Raw genomic sequence first — 15341 nt, forward strand, 5'->3', positions numbered from 1 at the left:
TGGATCCATGGCCTTCCAAGAAGAAAGTTATAAGAAGTTTCCATGTCCACTACTTGGAAGACAATTTCAAAATCAACAGGCCCAATCGTCATGGTGAGGTTGATCTCCCCAACAGTATCTCTCGCTGAGCCATAAAAAGCCCGGATGCGAACATTGCTGGGTCGGATCCTGTCTGTATTGATCTTCATACTTTGCAAGGTAGAGAGAGGGCATACATCTACACTCGAGCCTCCATCAACCATGACTCGCTTCACATAATGCCCCTCACATTTGACAATCAAATGCAAAGCCTTATTGTGACCGGCTCCCTCCTCAGGAAGTTCATCATCAGTAAAAGAAATTATGTTCACCTCAAAAAATCTATTGGCCATCTTCTCTAATTGATTCACGATGGTATTCTCTGAGACTTGTGCCTCATTCAGGATTTTGATTAGTACACGGGCATGCTCTCCTGAGTGTATGAGCAAAGATAACAGAGAGATTTGGGGAGGAGTCTTTCTCAGCTGGTCAATGATTGAGTAATCCTGAACTTTTATCTTTTTCAAAAACTCCTCCGCCTCTTCTTCAGTGACCGGTTTCTTTATTGGCATTTGGCCTTCTCTGATTTGCTTAGCCTTCCTCAATTCTTATGGAGAGTAATACCTCCCTGATCGAGTCAAACCTCCAGTTTCCCCCACTTCTTCTATGATTTCCTTGCCTTTGTAGGTTACTACAATTTTTTTGTAGTTCCAAGGGATGGTTTTCCTATTTGTTACACGGGGTTGTGTGGCAGGCCTGATTATGATCGGCTCTATTATACCTGTTGTACCACCCTGATTCTCCTTTGTGATGGGGTGACCTCCAAGGACATATAACTTTGGGCTTGGAACATTGGAGCGAACTTCCAACCTCAAGATTTTTGGAAAAAATAAAGTTGCCCTTTTCTGAGCTCTGGGCGCCTTTCACAATCAACGGTGCATCTAGGCTTGGACTTACTTCTAGTTTGGTTCCCTCTTGAATCGTTACCACTGTCATTTCTGCTCGACCAACCGGCTTGTATTCATGATCTCGGCCAATCATTCCCACAAAATGACCATCATTGTGTACTGGCAGCGGGTTATTGGTCACATTAGGAGGGTCCTCGCCATTCATGACTACAATCAATTTTTCAACAATGAGTCTTTCTATGGCTCTTTTCAGGGTCCAACAGTCATCAGTGCTATGCCCCAGAGCACCTGAATGATATTCACATCTAGCATTTGCTTGAAATCCATGTGAATCGGGATGCATATGGTGGGGTGTGATGGGTCCAATCATGCCTATCTGCTTCAACTTCTGGAACAGACTAGAGTATGATTCTGCCAATGGAGTAAATGTTTCCACCGGCCTTTGCTCTCGACCATAGTCCTGCCTAGGACGAGCATTATAGGGTGCCCGAAAATTTTGCTGCTGAGGTCGGGGTAATCTTGGAGCTGGTGCCCGTACCTGTTGATTGGGAGGGCGAGCATATGATTGAGCAATAAACATTGTATATAGTGGCTATCCCACAGAGTACTGAGGAATTGTCGGGGGATAGTAATGTTGAGGGTAGCTGGATTGCCCCTGCTGAACTTGCACATAAGGGTGCGATGCCCCTCTTTAAACTTCCCTGGATCCCGAAGTCATCATGGACCCTTCTTCTCTCTTCTTTCTATTTGCCAAACTTCCCGACCCATTTTGGATAGCTTGGGTGGTGGCTTTGAGAGCAGCTTGACTTACAATTCTGCCAGTCTTGAGGCCATTTTCGACCATTTCTCCTATTTTGATCGCTTCCGCAAAAGGTCTACCCATTGCGGATATCATGTTCTGAAAGTAATCAGGCTCTTGGGCCTCCAGAAAAACAGTGATCAACTCGTGATTATCCATGGGTGGCTTAACTCTAGTTGCTTGCTCCCTCCACTTGATTGCATACTCCCTAAAGCTTTCAGTCGGCTTTTTCTTCATATTGGACAGGGAATTGCGATCCGGCGCAATATCTATGTTGTATTGAAATTGTTTGACGTAGGCTTGGGCCATGTCATCCCAGACATGCCAGTGAGAGATATCTTGGTCAATGAACCATTTGGAGGCTACCCCCACAAGACTTTCCCCAAAATAAGCCATCAGTAATTCTTCTTTTCCACCTGCGCCCCTCAGCTGGTTGCAGTACCTTTTGAAATGGGCGATAGGGTCGCCGTGTCTATCATACTTCTCGAATTTTGGGGTCTTGAACCCTAGTGGAAAATGGATGTGAGGGAACATGCATAGATCACTGAACGAAACACTTTTGTGAACCCCTAGTCCCTGTATGTTCTGTATGTTCTGTTTAAGACTTTTCATTTTCCTGGCCATCTCATCTGACTCAACCGTCTTGGCAAGCTTTTCATTTTCCACTGGTGACTCGTACTGAGGAGTCTGATTACATGGAGCCGAGACCCCGAAAGTCATATTTGGAGAGTAGTATTGGCCATCATAAGCATGAGATGGTAGCTCGTTGATTGGCCTCGTCATAGGAGGTGGAGGCGGGATTGTGTATGTCGGTGCGCCAGACACGACTAGAGGAGTGTTCCTGACTGGTGCGACTGGAGGTCGCACATTAGAGGTACCAGGAGCAACGTGGAGGCTGTAGTTTGGCACATAACCTGGTGGTAGAATGTGGTCGCTCGTTGAATGGAGCGGTGGTTGAGTAGTCAGGGGTATGGTGGAAGTTCCCTCTGAGGGACCCCGGGGTGGAGGCTGACCACACACCCAAGCTTGATATACATCAGATAATTGCTGTCTCAATTTTCTTATTTCCTCCGACTCTTGTTCAACTTATTGACCCTGGGGGTCGTCACTGATCAGCTCGATCTCATCATCGTTTGCCATTACTACTGCTCCCTTAGATCTAGTGAAGTAATGGTGTGTTGCCAGTTTCACCACAAACCAAGCACCTTAAGCTTACTAAGGTAAGAGACAGCAAATGTGTTAGGGTTAAGCATTTTATAGATGTGAATCACACATAATGTGCCATGCTCCTATCATTGTCACTATTTCTAACATGCTTTTGAAAGCTTCATGTTTCATTCCGGCTTATGAGGTAGCTTCTTATTGACGCTCTTATTTTCTTCTTCTTCTTCTTCTTTTTTCCACTTACGCCTCATTTTGATCCGTCATCTTAGAATCATTGAAAAATATTTTGATCGAACCTTTTGTGGGTTGCCTACGTATCATGTCGCCGCATGAATCAGATCATTACGTAATTAAAGGGGATTGGGAATAGACAGACCCATTTTTTATTTTTTTTTATTTTTTTATATATAAAGATTTTTAAATATATTTTTTGATTTTTTTTTCTTTTTATGAAATTTTGAATTGTTTTTTTAAAAAGAAGGAATTCTAAAGAAGGAAGAAAATATTTTGGATTTTGATTTGAATATTGTTTTTTTTTTTTAAAGGAAGAAAATATTTTTGGATTTTTGGTCTAAAAAAAAAAAAGAAATTTCTAGAGAAATATCTTTTTGGATTTTTGAAAATTGGGGGCCGGAACCGATGAGGTTTGCCTACGTATCTCACGTAAGTTACTGGTAAATGTTAGTATTACTTCTTGGTTTGGGTCAAAAAGCATTTAAGCAGGCTAGCATTTGGTAATTTTCTACAATTGAAAGTCAGTTGTTCCGAGTTCATAGAGAGCATGACTAAATGTCTTCTCTGATGATTATATTTGTAATGATCTTTATGGAATTGTTAATTTCAGTCTTGAATTTGCTGGAAATCATGCGCTATCATTAATCAGATGAGAAACAGTTGTTTTATACTTTATGTCCTAATTGTTGTCATTCACTTGAAAAATTCTCAGATTGGGCAGCTATTTTGACGTGCTTAATGACCATAAAGGGCTTACTGCATGAATCGAAATATCATAGGAGGTGGCTATGGTCTTCGTGCTGCATTGGCATGATTGTAGCAGTGTTTTGGTTGCATCACATGCTAAGGTGAGCTTCTTAGCACAGTAAGGTTTTATTTTACTTCTAACTATACTCAACAGCCACTTTTGGGATTTTAAACTACCTAAACAACTGAAACTGAAGGAGTAACCGAGTAGAGCATTTAATTTTGCCTGTTGGTTTCCTACGAATGAGCTCAGAATATTGTGGATAGTCCCTTGCCACTGCATTTTAACAGTTTCAGTTTCTTTTTCTACTAATGATCTTTTCCTTTTATTGACAATGAATCCTATACATATGATAGAAACTGCCATCATATTTTCTGTAGTCGTGATAGGCCATATATACTACGGAAAAAGGTTAAAAATATCGCTTTGCTGTTGAATATTATTTAAAATTACCCTCCGTTATACTATTGGTTCAGAATAACCCTTACTGTGCTAATATTGATCAAAAATACCCTCCAGTTAACGGAGGTGCTGGCAGACATTTAAGAATTTGGCCCATCCGAATTTATTTTTTACATAGACCCGACCCGATAACCGACCCAAAAAATTAAACCCTAAGAATATTTTTTCTTCATGAAATTTCAGTTCATTTTGGCAGCTTCTTCCCTTATCCCTTCAACTCCTTACCCCATTTATATATGGCAACTTGCAGAAGCAGATGAAAATGGAGAGAGATATCTCTGCAAAAAAAATGAACGTTGCTTTGTTCTTGAGTTCCATGACTGTTTCTTAAAGAAACTATAAACAAATGGAATATATAAAAGAGTCTTTCAGACATTGAATCAGAGAATATACCAGTAAGATATGTGTGTACAAGCCAGAGGTTATCAACATGTTACTTCTTAATCCTTTATCCAAACCAAGTATAGTTGGTCGGTTCTCGTTGCTCATATTTCATAGATTAGACTTTTTGTAGATCTCATTCTTGACTTTATTTGGAACTTTGTTTCAGCTACTAATGGAAACAGGCTGCCATTGATGGAGGGTTTGGATCGTAGAGAAGAGAAGGAAAGAAAGAAGAAAAAAAAGTATTGTTTAGGGTTTAATTTCTTAGATCGGGTACCGGGTATTGGGTCGGGTCAGTGTAAAAATAAATCTGGATGGACCAAATGATTAAATGGCTTCTATGTGGCACCTCCTTTAATTGGAGGGTATATTTGATCAATAGTTGCACGGTAGGGGTTCTTTTGAGCCAATAGTATAACGGAGGATAATTTTAAGTATTCGATAGTAAAGGGATATCTTTGAGCCCTTTACATGTCTTTTGCAGGTTGGCCAAATTTAGATGGGATAGTTTGTGGCTACCAGTAGGGCCCCTTAGGTAAGCCTGTTTTTTACTATTTCCACATTCTTAATTATGCCTTCTGCTGAAAAACTATCATCGAACTTTGAAATTGTAGTGGAGCTGGAATCTGCATTTACGTAGACCATTTACTAAATGTGTCATCTGAAGAAATACGGAAACTTAGAAGATATATGTATGCATATAAAGCCAGGTAAGAGTTTAGAGGATGTATTTATGGGCCCTTAAAGCCAGTTAAGAGTGTCGCCCTAATCGATTTATAGCACTCAACTAGTTCCATTATAGATTTTCCCTCTTTTTTTGTCTGGTGTACGATGACTATGAGATGTACTGTAAAGTTCCGGAGAGTTTGTCTGATAGGAAGGGGCTTAAATTAATGGCGGAAGCTCTTTTATTCCATCATTCCCATTTCCCTCAATGGGAATTCTCTGTTTTGATATATATATGGCACTGTAAATACTTTGTTCCTGGTACTAATATACTTTCGTTCTGGTGGGAATTTTTGTTCCCCTGCGAATCCTGGCTGTTTGAATATGCTTATGAATTCGTGTAAATGTTTGATTTGATTACGCACGTTATTATGCTTGGCTTTTTACTGTTAATTGTCTGTCATTCAGAATTAAAGCAACAAAAGCGAATATATTTCCCAAGTTTCACACGCTTACCTTTGTGTACAAATTGTTGACTCAACAAGAGATCAAAGAGGATTGTCCAGCAGTTAGTTTGTACTTTATACACCAAGCGTTAATAATGAATCCAACACCAATAAACTCAATGTAATCACACAAACGGGGTCTAAGGAGGGTAGTGTATGCGCAGACTTTACCCCTACCTTGTGAATACAGAGAGGTTGGGGAGGGTACTGTATACACAAACTTTATCCCTACCCCGTAAAGATAGAGAAAATATTTCTGATAGACCCTCGCTCAACGAAAGCACGAATAATAAATCCTACCATAGAACTCTGCATAAACTAAAACATTGTTTGGTGAATAAGAAAAAATTATCGTTGTAGAACTAATCAGAGGCGGAGCTAGGATTTGAATCTTATGGGTTCGGGAGTATAATAGTTTTAAGTTATTGGGTTCTAAATTAATAATTTGTACATATTCATTAGATTTCTTAATACAAATACAAGGTTTGAACAAAATTTACTGGATTTGACGAATGTCAAGGTCAATTTTCTTAACGTATCAAAATCAGACTCATTCTTATTCTTGATTTATTTTATATGGGTCTCTGATGTTATATTTATCCACCTTCCAGATGTTTAAGTATGGACATCGCGGGGGGGGGGGGGGGAGGCTCAACTAAGTATGTCGCATTGATCGAAAAAATGTTGTTTTAACTCCTTATATGGTTTTGAATAATCTCCTCGTGAACTAGTTTTTAAGATTGAGTTAGGTTAAAGACTTATTTTCTTATATTATCATCGATCTCATGTGGATCTAGCTTTTAAATTTAATTAGTTGGTATAAAATACTACTACTACATTTACTAACTATTAACCAAACGAGAATACAGACTTAGTGTGTGTCTTTGTGTATATTTTCTAAAATATTCAGTTATAAAGGTATAAATCAAAAGATGAGTCACTACAACAAATTTCGCCTAAGGCCTCCAGAAACGCGTTGCTAAAGATATTTGCGGGCATGCTTTTATCTGTGTGGCCTTTATTACAAGCTTTGGGCAACGGTTACAAGAACCCAATATATAGCGAGATAAAACATGTATCAGCCTCTTTAGGCCCAAGGCAACTTTATGTTGGACTATATACATGACACAACAAGCATTTATACTGTATTTACCATACATAACTATGCTTTTCAAAAAAATATCATTCATAGCTATATTTAAATTTTGTAGCCAAAAAAAAAACTATAGTATTGAAACAAAAGATTTGTAATAAGAGAGCAATAAGCTTTCATTGCTCAGTTGGTTAGAGCACCTGCTTAGTAAGTAGAGATTTGGAGCTCGACTCTCAATAAGAGCATTTTATTTTTGTATTTACCTTGGTTATACATGTTATATCCTTTGTATACACCCGTATTTTGCCTCGTGCGAACGAATACGATTAATAAAGGTTGTATTCGTTATGCGAACAAATACAATTGTGTGAACGAATATAGTTGATTTAAACACATCTTGTATTCGTTGAGCGTCTAAATACAAGTGATACAATCTTATAACAATTGAACAGTAGCTACGAATAGTAATTAGGCAAACTATAGTTACGTATAGTAATTAGGCTCTAAAGTGTAGTACTTTATGAAGGTTTTCATTCAATTAATTTTAAGTTTTTTTTACATCCATTTGGTTTCATCATGCATGGTACTGGCTTCATAAGAGAAATTGCGATTAAATTAGTTGGATCAATAAAAGATGAGTTAAAAGGACTAATCATGTGATTAGTTTCCCTTACATTAATTATTTTCATTCATCGACTATTTAATGAACATAGTAGATCATTAAGGGAAAAATTCACAAATAGCCACTTTAAAGAATCAAAGTTTAATAATGTCAAAGGTGGGGGAGACCGTGGCAAAGGCAAGGAGATACAACAACAATACTACAAGACTCAAGATTCCAAAAAGCTGAGTGGCCGTCAGGGCTACGCCGAGAAGAAGGCGCAGGCCGAGAAGAAGGGATGTTACATATGCGGAGGGGCGCACAGCTTCAGGAATCGTCCCGACCTAAAGAGTCTTAGCGCCATGGTCCGTGAACGGAAGGAGCAGCCGCAAGGAGAGAGTTCGGAAACCGCACAGTTAGGTATGATCGGATTATGCGGTGCTGTCACAAAGCAATCTATCCAACCTATCGAGAATGGAAACCAGTACGTGGATCTCGCCATCAACAACAAGCCTGCTCGTGCAATGGTGGATACTGGAGCAACTCATAATTTCGTGACTGAGGCTGCCGCAAAAAGACTAGAATTGAAGCTTGCTCCAACCAACTCCCGCGTCAAGACCGTGAATGCCGAGGCACAAAATGCTCGTGGGTTAGCTAATGGAGTTGGTGTCAAATTGGGAACTTGGAAAGGTATGACAAACTTTACCGTAACCGCTATGGATATCTTTGACATCATATTGGGACAAGAGTTCTTTAGACATTGTCATACTTTGATCGATCCCTACTTCCAACATCTCTTGGTTATGGAGCGAGAAGGAGCTTGCATATAATTGGAAAATAGTCATTGTCATGGGATTTTATATTTCACGTGTGAAACTCCGGGACATTTTCATGGTGCTTTACTTCCGAAGATTACAATACCATGGAAGTGACTATTTCTCAATTACAATGCTGAAAAGTGACTAACTCGTGCTATTACTTCGACCATTTCACTTGGCCCATTAGCAATGAAAACACAATAGCAATCCAATAGATAGTGGGATTTAAACAAACAAATTAAAGCCTCGTATGACATATCTCTTGGATTTGAGGATTTCAATACGTCTAAATTCAAACATCGTGACGCTGCATATGAATTTAGTGGGGCAAAATATAAAAGTGGTATATCCGCCAGCTAAAAATTATATAAAAAAATATGTATCTTATATATATATATATATATTCAAAAAAACACATTTTGTCGGCTATTATCTTTTGGAACGGCTAAAAATTTACGTTTCTCAATTTATAGTAAGCTTACTACGTTCCTGGTAAATAACAAAGTAATTAGACAATTTGAGTGCGCCGTGCAGTTATAAAAAAACTAAAAAAAATCAATAAATTTATACTTTATTTCATACAAATTGCCCAAGTCATGTAAATCACGAGAACTATTAAACTCAATCCAGTACAAAAATATTTAAAATTAATATATTTATTTGCATGTAAACAACAACATTGTCGCAACTACAAAATACTATATAGTGCGGCTGCAGACTGGGCATGTAGCAGAATTGGACATTCATTCATGGATGCAATTAGGGTGAAACTTGTGATCGCATGGAAGCTTGAGTTCTCCTCCCATCATCGCTTCCCTGCAGACCGTACAAATCTCTGCATCTTGCGTCTCCTCTACAGGATTCCCCTCCATCTCTACGTCTAATGGATTATCTTGCATCTTTCCGATGCAACTACGACGAGTACACTGTCTCTTGATATATATATTATACTTTAATTTTTTTCCTTTTAAATTTGTTTTATATGTCATACATAGATTTTGAGAATATATTAGATTTTTGAATAGTTTGTTTTTACTAATATACAAAAGATGCATGCGTGACGCACGAGAGCACATGAGGCGCACATGAAGCTAGTTTTATGTGATTTACTTGAGACCTTCTAAGTTTTTAAGTATTAGTTTCTCAAAGCAACTCCAATAAAATCAGATTCCTTTTATAATTAAAATAGCTCGATAACTTAATTATTCTTAATTAACTTATATGCGAGGAAACTATTAGGCGTGCTTAAATTTTTCAATCACATATTCGCCCGCATATAGTGGTTATGACACTTGATAAATTCTTCATATTAAATTTTCATCAATCATAAATACAGTAACTGATCCAAAATAAAAGCTACAAACAGACTTGTGGATGTGCCAGACACATTAGCAACAAAAATCAAATATCAATCTAATAGATAGCGGGCTTTAGACAAACAAACTAAAACCTCATATGATATATTTCTTGGATTGGGGATTTTTAACACTTCAAAGTTCAAATATTGCTACGCTGCATATGAATTTAGTGGGGCAAAATATAAAAGTAGTATATCCGCTAGCTAAAAATTTTATATATATATATACACACATATATATATATATATACATACATACATATATATATATACATACATACATATATATATATATATACATACATATATATATATATATATATATATATATATATATATATATATATATATATATATATATATATGTATGTATTATTGGCTATTATCTTCTAGAGCGGCTAAAAATTTATACTTTTCAATTTATAGTAAGCTTACTACGATAATTGTAAATGACAAAGTAATTAGGGAATTTGAGTGTGTCGTGCAGTTGTAAAAAACTAAAAAAAAAATCAGTAAGCTTATACTTCATTTCATACTAATTGCATAAGTCATCTAAATCACAAAAACTATTAAACTCAATTCAGTACAAATATATTTAAAATTAATAGTTTTATTTGCATGTAAAAAGCAACAATATTGCAGCGACTACAAAATACACTAGTGCGGCGATAGACTGGGCACATAGTAGAATTGGACATCCATCTATGGATGCAATGAAGGTGAAACTTGTGGCCGCATGGAAGCTCGACTTCTCCTCCTGTCATTGCTTCCTAGTAGATCGTACAAATCTCTGCATCCTGCGTCTCATCTGCAGGATGCTCCTGCATCTCTATGTCCATGTCCACTGGATCATCTCGGCTACATAGACACCACCTCCTAATACAATAATAAATGCACACGTGAGTGCTATCAGAGCTCTAATAAAAGAGTAGGATTTTCACGCAGGCTCTGACCAGCTACCACAGTGGAGCACATGTTGCGCAACAACATGACACCCGGACAGTAGAGTTAGCCCGGTGTATAACATTACCATGTGGGGTAGTCTTGCTAACCCTAATGAAGGAATTAGGAAACCAACCAAAATGCAATAAGCCAAGAGGAAACCAACCAAAATGCAGTTCGTGTTGGCAGAATGCAGGGCAAAAGGAATGACCGTGAAAGTGTAAGGAAGTTTTGCATTCTTTATATAACAAGAGGAATGAACGAGATATTGTGTGTGTCTCACGTGCGTCACAGTCACACGTGCATCTTCTGTATATTGGTAAAAAAAAATTAAAATATTATATATTTTCAAACTCTATGTATGACATATAAAACAAAATTAAAAGAAAAAAAATCCCAAGTTATATATGTATACAGGTCAATACAAATTCTTATCACCCTTTTATTTAATAATTGGATGAATTGTTGTATCACTTAATGTTTCATTGATGGCTATAAATAACAAAGAAATATTGCATTGGCTGAAGATCGGTCATACGAAACATAGAAGTGCAAGGCATAAGGCGTAGAATGACTAGAATAACTAAAGAAAAATTTGGAAGAGCAGTTACCTTGGCTATGGTGGCAGCTATGATACACCAGATATGGAAGGCCAAAAATGAAACTATTTGGAAGCTAAAAGTCCCAAGACCTCAGCTGATTTGTGACAAGGTTAAGCAAGACTGTAAGTATAGATTTTTTGACATTCTGAAGAGTGGACTGGACATCAAAGGAAGATGATGGATAATAGAATCATACAAATAGACAAACGCAAAATATAGAATGAGAATATATAGGGAAAATGGAAAGTAAGGTATAGGATATAGGGGACATAAGGGACAGTTAGGTATATGATATAAGGTAGAATGAGAATGTACAGGGGAAATGAAAAATAAGGTATAGGATATAGGGGACTGTTAATTGTTGTTAGTACTGTGTGAGACCTTTGTATTTGTATTACACCTTCATATTTGTTTTTAGTGGTGATTAATAATATTTGTTATTTCCACCCACAAAAGAGATTTGGCAGAGGGAACGGTTAATTGTTGTTAGTACTGTGTGAGACCTTTGTATTTGTATTACACCTTTGTATTTATTTTTAGTGGTGATTAATAATATTTGTTATTTTTACCAAAAAAAGAGAATTGGCAGACCCAATTATCACAAAAGATGAGCTCAAATAGAAGGAAGATCTTATAGAGATGATCTTAAAGACTAGGGCAGAATGCAAGTAACTGCTTGAATTATACAATATCATATACTCTCTCCCTTTCAATTTATGTGAACATATTTTTGACCAATTTCTTTATTTGGAAATAATTTATCTTTATACAATGAGTGCCACACCCCTTTTATGCCCCCCTCCCCCCTCCAAAACGATAATGTGTATTATGGATGGTGGGTTAAATAATTTTTCCAATTAAAGTGACAAACTTGATTAGGAATTATTTTATTTACAGAGTCGCCACTCGGAATTGATTTTTTGGGTGTTCCAAGTCACCTTTTATTTGAATCCTTAGTCAAAGGAATGTTTGACTCTATTATTATTGGTCTGCGAAAATAAAGTCCGGGTAAGAAATTCTGTTGACCGGGGAGAAGGTGTAAGGCATTCCCGAGTCCCGTGGTTCTAGCACGGTTGCTTTATTGACTTAAACTTGGCATAAATTAATTTTGGATAAACTGTGATTTATTGGTTTCCATGTTTTATCTATCCGCTTTTAATTGCTTGATTATTCATAGTTATGGAATTATCTTCAAATTAGTCACGCGTACATGTACTCATTTTGTTTGGCGCGTTAAAAATCATATCACGCGTGCGTGTACAAAATTACTAGTACTTTTATTATTATTAAGATTGTGTCGCCCAAAGTTACGTGAACGCATACCTTGGTTTTAATTTTGGAACTAGTAATTATGTCACGCGAACGTATACATAATCGCGATAATTTGATTAATTAAGAGCGTGCCTAAAACATACTATTGTATTCATGAATTTATCCTAAATATAATTTCAGATTATTGTGAGGCAAGGAGTTATGGAGCAATAAAGACAATGGGTCACCTTTTTCTCTTATTAAACTGGACGTGATAGAAATTATTTTGACCCAAATAACTTAAAATTAATCATAGCGTAATTAGCCTTTTAAGATCAACTAAGCAGGAGGCCCAGTTACTTTCAAATTTGCATCTCTAATCCAACAAGTAACTTAGCTAACAATCCTCTTAATTCATGCTTTCGTAGCCTAATGACTTGATCCCAACAAATGGAAACTAAAGAAGTACACTTTCAGTCTATTCTTTGATATTATCCAAAATAGTTTTTCTCCAAAATGTGCTTCTCCAATTTCACCTACGGCACATTTGAACTCAACCAAACCACGACTCACGTTATTATCAACAAATTTGATTCTGACAGTCCAAAACCCAAATTAAATCTATTCAATTAACACATAAAATCCCAAACTTCAAACCAATATTAACATTGAATTCCTCAGCATAAAGATATGAATCAAATCACTAATGGAACAAGCCAAGAAGACATGACAGAAGCTAACACCAAAACTTTATTTATCACAAGCATCAACTAAATTTTGAGATTAAAAGTACGTAACGGACCTCAATACTCGACTTTTACGGGCCTGGAAGACCGAAAACAGCATGACCACGGCAAGATGGGAACCTCGCCGGACAGAAACTTTCACCTCGGCGAACTCGACCGGAACTTTGATGGAGCTCGATTACTCGACTAATTTTCGCCGGAGTGAATGAGTGTTTAATAGCTAGTTTCGAGACTGCTTGGCGCCAGTCTTTTTGCTGATTTTTGTGGTGGTTTTAAGGTGTTTCGGGGCTGTGATTCTGAATGATTTTTATAACCTTTTGGCTATTTTCGCAGCTGATATTTTGGTGGAAAAAAAAGGCTTTTTTCAGTTGCTTTTGGAGCCAAAGATGGAGGAAAAATCTTTGAAGCTTTGTTGGTCGATGAGGTATTTTAATGGAGATTTTGTGGTAGTCTCATAGTAGAAAGTTGTTGCGTTTTGGCTTTGGACCAGAAGAAAAACAAAGCGGCGCCCAGGTTTTTCTCTTCACTCTTTTATTTTTGTCCTCTCTATCTCGTGTGTGTGTGTGTGTTTTGAAGGAGGGATATGTCGGGGGTTGTAAGTGGGGACAAGCATGGGGATAAAGGAAAGTGGAGAGAGGACAAAGTATGGGGGGACAAGCATGAGGGCAGACATGGGGGACAAGAGAAAGTGGAGTGGGGACAAAGAGTGGGGACACGCGTGGGAAGATGGGAGCGAAAAATATTCAAGCACGGTAAAAAATTAGGTGCTCACAGTATGCCCCTCTATGCTTGAAAATATTAAAAGTTTTCAGGCAAAGATAAAGTGAGCAGTGTGACTAAGTTTTGACCATATCGTTATTTAAAAGAGGAAGAAAATAAAAGAAAAAAGTGCAACCGAGTCCTGGTTTTGGACAGCCTACATATCCTGGGTTATAAGAGAATCAGGTCGTATGTAGTTCAAAAAGAATGATGGAGTGTTGAGTTCGAAATTCGAGCTAGGTTCCGTCGAGGCTACGGTCCGTGGTTCTGTTATTACATCAAAATCTAAAGGAACTAAACAAGCCTATCAACTATAAGTTACAAGATTCCTATCTATAAGTCTTTTGAAGCTTGATCTTGAGTCTTGAATGGTTCTTCATGCAGACTTTTGATTGGAGCCTTGATGCTTGCTAGATACCGGTTCTAGTTCATTCTTCTTCAGCTTTTCGAATCAAGAGGGGACATGCAGAGCTTGTGACTTTAGCCACGTCTTGAGCAGTTCACATCTTTCATCTGCATTTTGGATTCACTTCTTTTTTTAGCAGTTCACATCTTTCATCTGCATTTTGGATTCACTTCTTTTTTCTTTTCTTTTCTTTATTCTGGATTGAGACTCCTTCTTTTAATCATCTCGAACCCTGTACCTCGAGGTAAAACCTGCTCATACACCAAAATAAAACAAACAAACAAAATTTATCTGCCCAAATTTTCACTAGGAAAATTTCGTGAGTTATTGTTATAAAATTCTAAACTACTTCTTTATTAAAAGTAATAAAAGATCGGGAATGGTGTAACCTGAAAAGGACATGATGAATGTTTTTTTTTGGATAGTGTTCCTTTATTGTTCAAAAGGATGTCTCAACTAAGGATTGGTGTACCAGGGGCTGGCGCCCTGTATTACTGAAAAGGAAAATGTAACCAGGGGTTGGCGCCCTGTATTACTGAAAAGGAAACGTAACCAGGGGTTTGCGCCCTGTGTTACTGAAAAGGAAATGTAACCAGGGGTTGGCACCCTGTATTACTCAAAAGGAAATTTAACCAGGGGTTGGCACCCTGTATTACTAAAAAAAAAAATGTAACCAGGGGTTGGCGCCCTGTATTACTGAAAAGGAAATGTAACCGGGGGGTTTGCACCTTGTGTTACTGAAAAGGAAATGTAACCAGGGGTTAGCACCCTGTATTACTCAAAAGGAAATTTAACCAGGGGTTGGCACCCTGTATTACTAAAAAAAAAAAGAAATGTAACCAGGGGTTGGCGCCCTGTATTACTGAAAAGAAAATGT

General features: G+C 37.5%; 1 long non-coding RNA gene across 1 annotated transcript; it reads left to right on the forward strand.

Moving 5' to 3' along the window:
- The first annotated feature begins 3773 nt into the window (after nt 1–3773).
- On the forward strand, nt 3774–5751 carry LOC138896942 (uncharacterized). The gene is made up of 3 exons (XR_011410571.1): nt 3774–3971; nt 5202–5252; nt 5332–5751. It is a non-coding gene; the product is annotated as an uncharacterized lncRNA (long non-coding RNA).
- The last annotated feature ends 9590 nt before the right edge of the window (nt 5752–15341 follow it).

The sequence above is a fragment of the Nicotiana tomentosiformis genome, chromosome 8 (genome assembly GCF_000390325.3).
Source record: "Nicotiana tomentosiformis chromosome 8, ASM39032v3, whole genome shotgun sequence".
Classification (NCBI taxonomy): Eukaryota; Viridiplantae; Streptophyta; class Magnoliopsida; order Solanales; family Solanaceae; genus Nicotiana; species Nicotiana tomentosiformis.